The following is a 9,406-nucleotide window of genomic DNA, read 5'->3' as shown; positions in this document are numbered from 1 at the left end:
TACTGTATGGAAGCTGATGGTTGTGCAGCAGGGGGTAAATGTATGAACCTCCGGATTCTTCAACTCCGGCGAGTTCAGCGTCTTCAGCACCTAAATTTAAAGCGGCGCTGCCTTGTAAAGGGAACTCTCCCAACATGTCTTAGAAGTGTAGCAGCAACTGCTCTTCTGGTAAGTAAGAGCGAGGTTGTAGTATTAGGACATGATTCAACTGTCTATATACCCCATGCAGTATCGGTTCTGTTGAATTCAGCTCAAACCAGACATGGCTCTTCAGCTAGATTCACAAAATGGGAACTAGCTATGATGGCGATGTAGCACCTTACATCCAGCTACATACCTTCTATATGTGTCTCGAGAGACAAAAAGGGTGGGAGGTGAGGAGACCCTGGTTGGTGATGAGTTTGGTAAGAGTACTGATACGCATGATAGTATGGAATACCTGAACCAGACCTTTACTGCAATGCCCGACATACATGACACCCCCTTAGAAAATTTAGATTTTATGTTTTATACAGACAGGAGTTGTCATAGACAGACGGAGACGGGAGAACTATGTACTGGTTATGCTGTTGTAGACGATCAGGACGTTGTACAAGCTGGACCCCTTGACCCATCACACTCAGCTCAAGTGGCTGAACTAGTTGCATTAATGAGAGCTTGTGAGTTGGCAAAGGGTAAGTCAGCTAATATATATACTGACTCTAGTTACGCCTCCGGGGTAGTGCACGATTTTGGGGCCCTTTGGCATCTTAGAAACTTTACCACAGCATCAGGCACACCAGTGGCACACTCACAACACATAAAAGGACTTTTGACAGCGATACAGTTACTCAGGACAGTAGCCGTCATAAAATGTAAAGCCCATACCTCTGAAGAAGACCCGGTGTCATTGGGCAACAATAGGGAGGACGAAGCTGCTAAATGGGCAGCAGGGCAACCTATTACTGTATCGACCGAGACTATCATGGTTTTTTAGACATTAAACATGCACAAATTAATTGAAATACAAGATTTGTGTTTCCTGCAGGAAAGGCGGTCTGGAAGGCAAAGATATGTGGTCAAGAGTACTCAGGAGAGATGGACAAGGTAAGCCTGTAGCTCCCAGAACATACTACCCAAGCCTGGGTGAAGCATCACACGGTCTGACTCACCTTTGTGAAGAAAGTATATGCAAACTGGTGAGAGCATACTGGTGTGCACCTGGATTTTCCTCTCAGGCTGGTAAGAAGGTAATGTCATGTCTTACTTGTTTGAGGAAAAATGTTGGGAAAACTATACTTTTCAGGTAATACAAATTGACTATATCCAATTACCACCTTGCAGGAATTTCAAATATGTGTTAGTGTGTACTGATGTGTTTTCCAGTTGGGTAGAGGCATATCCAGCAGCCACTAATACTGCTGTTTTCACTGCGAAGAAAATTGTTCAGGAATTTGTGTGTAGATACGGTATCCCTAGAATCATAGAAAGGGATAGCGGTACCCACTTTACTGGTGATATCTTCCAAAACATGTGTAAGCTCATGGGAAGCAGTAGCATGGGAATCAGTAGCAGACTTAACACCCCTTACCGACCACAAGCCAGTGGTAAGGTGGGAAGAGTAAATGGTACTATTAAGAACAAGCTTAGTAAGATAATGGCTGAAACTGGGTTGGCGTGGCCTGAAGCTTTGCCACTAGTCCTCCATAGCATTCAAACCACTCCCAGACCTCCTCTTAATCTGTCTCCCTTTGAGACAACCTCATTTGATGACTTGAAGTGTATTAATGAAGTGACTGTACAATATCTTATAAAAATGAGCAGACACCTAAAGCAACAACAACAAAAACTAAAAATGCTGTCACCTGGTATGCCAGAAACGAACTGTCATGATGTTGAACCTGGGGAATAACATATGATCCGCAATTTGCTATGCTCAGCTTGTTTAACAGACCATTGGGAAGGCCCGTACCAAGTGCTGCTGACCAGTACCACATCATTGAAGGTTGCAGAGAGAGACACTTGGGTCCATTCCACCCACTGCAGGAAAGTCAGTAACCCAGAGAAAGTACGAGATACTGAGACTGACGACACCGATCTGTCACTCGTAAAGCTGTTCCGGGAGACCTAAAGTCTGCAGTCAAGACACCTGAGCCAAAGACATTGCCCCAAAACTATCTTTCCAGCGATGGAGTGGCAATTCTTTTTTTTCTTTTGTTCCAGGATTTTTCTTGTTTTTACTTTTTATAGGACACTCTATTTTTGTGAAGGAGGATGGAAGACAGAGACAGGATCTGCTAGTGATACCATTGAGGTGGATGTCGAGGAAAAGTTATTAGAATACCCAGAGCAACCCATTATCAAGCTTGGTCCAGGGGTTATGAAAAGTTCTGCTAGCCCTGGAACTCAGAGACAGTGTGAGGGGCTATTGTCTGATGAATATTGTATCTGTAAGTTCTGTCACTCCCTAATTGAAGAGAAGTGCATCCAGCGATGCCAGTCCAATACTAATCTGGACATGGGCGGGCATCCTCTGGAGGATTATCACTCCTTAGTGGGTAAGGTCCTAAACCAAACTGAGTGCTGGGTGTGCTCTCATGTACCTCAGGAACAGCATAACATAGGACTAATGCCGTTCCCACTAAACATCTCTGAGGTGCTCGAATTAAGGGGAGGGAGGTCCATAGAAGGGAAGTACAAGAACACTTGGTCCCCTAGTCTAAAGCTTCTACAATACTCCTTAGACAAATCTTTACTGTGCCTAAATATCTCACATGCAAAACGTCTGGAGAATTGGGAAGCTGACCTATCAGATCAGACAATGGCTTGCCACACTCATTTTGGAGGGAGTCTTACAAGGTCACCAATAGGCAGGAATGTTGATGGACACCATAAATTAGGACGTGTAACCAAACATAAGAAAGTATCCATTGGGAAAGTATCTAAAGGTAATTGTAAGAATGTTATCCATGCTGACACGTGTCTTGAACAAATGGAAACACTAGGCATGGGTAGTTTTGTCAAAACCTTTTGTGATATAATTAATGGGCATACTGTTCCTTATGTTCTCCCAGATGACGTGTACTTTGTTTGTGGGAGAAAGGCTTATTCCTGGGTGACTCCAAGTTCCAAGGCTTTGTGTTTCTTAGGTAAACTGGTTCCTGAAATCATGACTATTACTCATGAAGAAATGGTTGGTATTCACAAGACTACATCCCCACCATACATACACACACAGTATGAACACCGTGGCAAGAGAAATATGATTCCTGGTGAGGAACCCATAGCTCCAAAATTGATTAGTGAAACCTCTGGTTTTCAAGTTATGGTTGCTCTAGATCTCACCAGGACCTCTCAGGGAACTTTACATTTTAAGTATATTCAAGACCTAGCTAAATTGATAGACAATATCACCGAGATGTATGATGACACTTTTAGGTATACGAAAAGAGAGATACAAGCGTATAAGAAGGAGTTGGTGCAACATAGACTGGTACTGAATTATCTCACCTCTATTACTGGTGGATATTGTGTAACATTGGCCACCCAGTTTGGTGTCAAATGTTACGTGTACATAACCAATAATACAGATGACCCCAAGTAAGTTATAGACTGGAAGATGGATGAAATTCTGCAACTTAAATGGGAATTTCAAAGGAACCATAATTCTTCGTTATATGAGGTCGGGGAAAAGGTGGCAGGTTGGTTCTCATGGTTGAACTCTGTAAAATGGATCTCTGGTCTAGGGGTGTGGGTACAGGAGATGGTTGCTAGTGTAGGTAAGCTCCTTCTCTTGTGTTTAAATGTGGAAAGCAGTCTTCTGGGGGAAACACTGAAATCGAGACTGAAATGGTGGTGAAGGATAGCGAGATCATAGTCTGTGAGGAAGTGTTGTACAATCCTGAACTTAAAACTGTGATTTTGTGATAGTCTATTACACTATCAAAGGGTGGAGCTGTCAAAGTCAGCAAATTGGATAAAGTAATTTCAATTAATATCGAGCAAACTTGGTTGTCTTTGTCTAAAAAGATGCTTATAGCACGCTACGGCATTGAAATGCGTATCCAGCCACATCACGTGGCAATAACAGTTTTTATACTTTTATGCACATTCGCACAAACACACACATTTGTAATTAGTACACATTAATTGTAGTTGCAACACAGTGATTTATGTCAAAATATAGTAGTATTTATGTGTAATATTATAAGTTATATGCATGTTAGTAAAACATAAGGTGCAGGTTTTAGGAAATGTGTCATGTCTGGTATCATTTTAATCCCCTATTCATCAGCAGTTGTCCGGTTCCATCACCGAAGAGATCGCACATTGCATACTCTAGTTAGCGATGTTAGGGAATAAATGTTTAAAGTGATACTGACTATAAAATGCTAATAGACTAGTTGAAACTGGATTCTTGACGGGAAAGTCGGAGCACATCCCCTGTAGAGATGACTCCCACCTTTGGATATTTTGGTTTGAACTGGCCTATGATCTGCAACATCCTGGACCTTCCTGAAACCTGGACCAATAGAAGCAAGCCACATTATTTGCATAGTTTTACTGTATTTCTGACTGTATATAAGCAGGGGCTCTTGATCTAGTGACCAGTCTTCCTTGACCACAGCCTTCAGACCTGAATGACTGTTCACTGGATCCAGAGCGCCTGCGGTAAGTAACGGCTGTACTTATTATTATTTCACTTGAATTATTCTGCTACTTTTGGATAATAAATTACTTTGTGCTTTGGAAACTCAAATCGAGATTCGACAATCGTTATTGGATAGCGACAAAATGTGCATAACAATTTGGAGGCTCACGGGGGAAGTTACGCTATCGGACGATACGCAAGACCTACAGATTTTGGTTTCACAACAAAGGGTGGATTGGCGCATCATATACGGGTAAGAATGCAATGTGTTCAAAACCTGTTTTTCATTCTGTGTTGTGAAACCGAATGTCCGTTTTTGCATAATCTGAAGGAGCGCTAACTTGAATCTAGGGACAAAAGAGAAGATTATTTATTTTCATTGTCAATTTGCGTTTTTAATGTATTGCATTGCTTAGTGTATGTGTACTTCCTGCTTAGCGTAAGTAACGCTAACGTAAGTAACGTAAGTAAGTAACGGCTGTACTTATTATTATTTCACTTGAATTATTCTGCTACTTTTGGATAATAAATTACTTTGTGCTTTGGAAACACATATCGAGATTCGACAATCGTTATTGGATAGCGACAAAACGTGCATAACACATGCATACTTTGATCGTCATCGCTAGTGGTCGTCACCTGGGGCCTGATTCATTAAGGATCTTAAATGAAGAGGTATCTTATTTCAGTCTCCTGGACAAAACCATGTTACATTGCAAGGGGTGCAAACTAGTTTTTTGTTTTGCACATAAGTTAAATACTGACTGTTTTTTTATGTAGCACACAGATATCAACTTTAAATTCAGTGTACAAATAAGCTATCAAGTATCTGTGTGCTACATGAAAAAACAGTCAGTATTTAACTTATGTGCAAAACATAAAACTAGTTTGCACCCCTTGCAATGTAACATGGTTTTGTCCAGGATACTGAAATAAGATACCTCTTCATTTAAGATCCTTAATGAACCAGGCCCCTGATCTGTAGCTGGTGCAAGTGATATGACAGTAAAATATGTACATTAGAGATGCTCAAAGCTTGAATCTGATACTGCTGAGCCCGAGCTTGACACGTCCTTACTGTGTTTTGACTATGTACAAACGCCTATTCCCCTCCCCATTCCACCCTGAAATTGTAGGCTGCAGTAAGGGTACTTTGCGCCTGAAAACTAATTGTATTGTGCTGCATTCACTGGCATATTGTCCAGTTCTGGGCATGCGCAGAGCAATTTATGTAAAATATGGCACATTACAGCATTTATGTTCCTTAATGAAATAGGCCCACTGAATCTATCTTATTACTGGTCAAATCTAAGGAAAATAATTACATGGAATAAGCAGATGAATATCATCATCATCATTTATTTCTATAGCAAATTCCTCAGTGCTTTACAAACACAATAATAAAACAATACTAGGTTCTACAGACAGACAGGTAAGAAATACCTGCTTGCAAGCTTACAATCTATCGGCTGGATAATTTATGTAAGAGTAACAATTGTTAGTAAAGGTTACAACCAATAGGCATAGAGGCATAGCGCAACAAATAAATGTATGTGAAAATTTGGATGTGCCAAGACAGTCTGCTGATAGTCGCAAGTTACAATTAAAAGTTGTGATTTTCTTTACTGAGTTCACAAATGGGAGGTGTGTAAACTATGTCTCTGTATCTTTAGAACACTAAGTCACACTATCTTAACTAGTGCTGTATTTTATGTGGCAACATCACACTAATGACACTATACTGCTATGTCATACTTTTCTTCAAGATGAGCTTGTAACATATTGAAGGTACTTCAGCACACATTTTAACTGCCTTCTTTTCCATGACACAAAATCAATAGGAGTGTTCTGTTAAGAAGGAGATCTGAATGGCTGCCTTAGCAACATGTGGTAGGGACCACAGTAGAAATGCGACTACAACTGCCTCATGTTATTGATTCCAGTCAACAAATGGGGCAGTGTAATCTGTCTGCCTTTGTTCCGTTCACTTGGTGGTGTGTTCTCATTAGCCCCCCACAGACAGTAAACTTGTCAGCAGGTCTGCAGTCCAACTGCCTGACCTCTGACTTCAACTCATTCTTCCACAAATTAATTTTCCAAATTGACAAATTAAAGTGCACAGTTTGCTCAAGGTTACTAAATCACACTGTGTTCTGGTAAATGTCAACCAGCAGCGAAAATAAAAGCGTTAATTTGTAGAATGAAAGAGGTAGAATTTTTCCAGATCTTTCTTTGAGTCGTCGTCTCTTATATAAAAAATGGCACTAAGCACCCCATACAGCCTTCAATCTAAGCTTCTTTAAGAGGTGTAATTATGTGGTATATTTAATTTGCAGAATAATGGTGACTTTTACAAGCTGTTAGGTGGGACTTTTATGGGGCCATGATCTTGCGGTCCTAAACGTTCTTTATCGGTAGGATTTTTGAACACATGAAAAATAAAATGATCCCTCAAAACTACAAAAACAAAGTTGTTTGGCTGAATGGTGAAGTAGATGTGCAATATCTCTCTACAGAAGAATATTTCAGTTTGAAAATCTGCGGACATCTACAGAATTGTATTACAGTTAACATATTATGGAAACTGTTATAAGAAACTATAAAGATTATCCTACCTGTTATATCCAGTCACTGGTTATAATCAACATAGGAAATCATCAGGTATCTTGATTACATATATTTATGCCTTAGTAGTAAGACTAACATATAGTCATATCCTCATGCTGCTTCTTTTTTCTATCACTTATTTTCCCATCCCGGTCACATGTATGTGCAGTGCTAATGTAGTCTTAAAGATACACTACCTAAAACTATATATATATATATATATTGTAACAAAGGGAGCCATTTAACTGACAAGATGCAGAGAAAGCATATGAGTAGAGTAAGACATTGACACAGTTATGCACCTAGATTAAGGTTAAACCAGGTAAAAACTTATGTGTAGTTTAAAGTTTGGATAACTTACATGATTTCAAAGCTCCTTCCTCTCAGCAAACAAACAGGGTGTGTCTGTTAGTGCAAACAGAGCCAGTGATGGGTGTTTCCTCTTAAAGGGAAGGTGGGTGTGTCACCTGCCCATCCAGCTAAGGCTGGGGGAGGAGTATCATGTATAAAAGCTTGCTTGTGTCATTTGTTCACTGAGACCAACGCTGGGGAAGCTGTCTGGTCTTGAGAGAGCTGGTCTATGTCTAGCTAGTGTTTAGGGCAGGCCTGTCCAACCTGCAGCACTCCAGATGTTGTGAAACTACAAGTCCCAGCATGCCCTTCCATCTATCAATAGGTTGTCTACTGGCAAAGTATGCTGGGGTTTGTAGTTTCACAACACCTGGAGGGCCGCAGGTTGGACAGGCCTGGTTTAGGGTCTTCAGAATTGCCGTAAAAATCATACGGTGTTGTGACGCGATGGGTCTGACAGCCATCATTTTCCCCATCTGACATATTAAACACTTAGAATGAAAGTTGCTTGTGCTTAGTTGAACATTGGGTTGCTTTAATTTATTAACCTCATTTTTGACATAATCTAAGTGTGTATAAAAACCTATGAGATGGACTTAAGTTAACCATATTATTCTTAAATAAAGCCAGGTGGGTTACATGTATTCATCTGAACATTATATCGGATTACAACATGGTGGATGTACTGTTTCCTGACTAAGGCATCACATCCCTCTTACAGACAGGAAGCTGAGAGTAGCTGGAGACCCTCTGACATCACAAATGACTGGAAGGGGCTAAAACAGGGAGGCTATCTTACTTAACCAGGAATAAGTCAATCAGCAACTGGTTGGAGCAGCTATTGTTCCCACTGGAACTGTGTCAGATGCCTAGTCTCCAAAACAGCAGGAGGGAATGCCATAAGGGGAAGGACAGCTCTCCACTCCCATCTCCATCCCCCTAATACCTCCCAGCCAATCCCAGTATCTGTGACCTGTGGATAACCCTGCAGGGAGGGATTCCACACATGGGAAATGTTGTTCCTTTAAGAAGGCCTGCAGGAGAGACTTCTGGGTGTGTGTGGGATTTTTGCTTCTAGAAGCTACTGGCGTTGGAGTTTCGGCTGCTGCCCGTGTGCTGAGGATTTTACCTGGGAGTATTGTGGCTATTGGATTACAAGCTTTTCCTGGACTTGCAGACTTGTTTGGTCTGCCTGGCTTATTCTATTAATCACGGACATCATCCTTCCCCTATAACTTGGACTGGTAAAGAAAACCTATTTTTGTTATAAACAATTTGGGGTTATTGAACACTGGGGTGTTACTGGGTGATGGTTGAAGTTTGGTGAACATTGGGTGTTGTTTGAATTATGGTTTGATATATATAAGCTATTGTTTGCAGTTAGCTGTAATAAAGATACCGTTGTATCCACACCTTTTCTTTGCCTGTGTGATCCTGAACCCCTTGATACCAGGACTTTCTTCTGGGTTCCTACCCTAACATCCTGGTTTCATCACAATTGGTGGCAAGCAGTGGGATCACACAGTCCTGATGTTCAGGTAAAGTGCAGGGGGTTGTATCGTGATACACCCAAGGCTTTGGAAAGTAAAGGTGCAATAGCTTACCAACACCACCTTCAATTTAAAACTCAGTAGTTAACAAGTTGCTATAATGTCCAGCTTGCCAAAGACAGTTGCAAGTGCCAAAAGCAAGAGGCAAGGGAAGATGCTGCCTAAGTGCCAATTTGATAAGGGGAGGCAAACCCCACCAGTGGAGAACGGAAGATGGAACCGTGTCTCAAGGAGGGGAAATCACAGTGAGGTGACCTTGGAAGTAAAA

The sequence above is a fragment of the Mixophyes fleayi genome, chromosome 3, assembly GCF_038048845.1.
Source record: "Mixophyes fleayi isolate aMixFle1 chromosome 3, aMixFle1.hap1, whole genome shotgun sequence".
NCBI classification, from domain to species: domain Eukaryota; kingdom Metazoa; phylum Chordata; class Amphibia; order Anura; family Limnodynastidae; genus Mixophyes; species Mixophyes fleayi.
The sequence above is the reverse complement of the archived record's forward strand: the minus strand, read 5'-3'. Positions refer to the sequence as shown.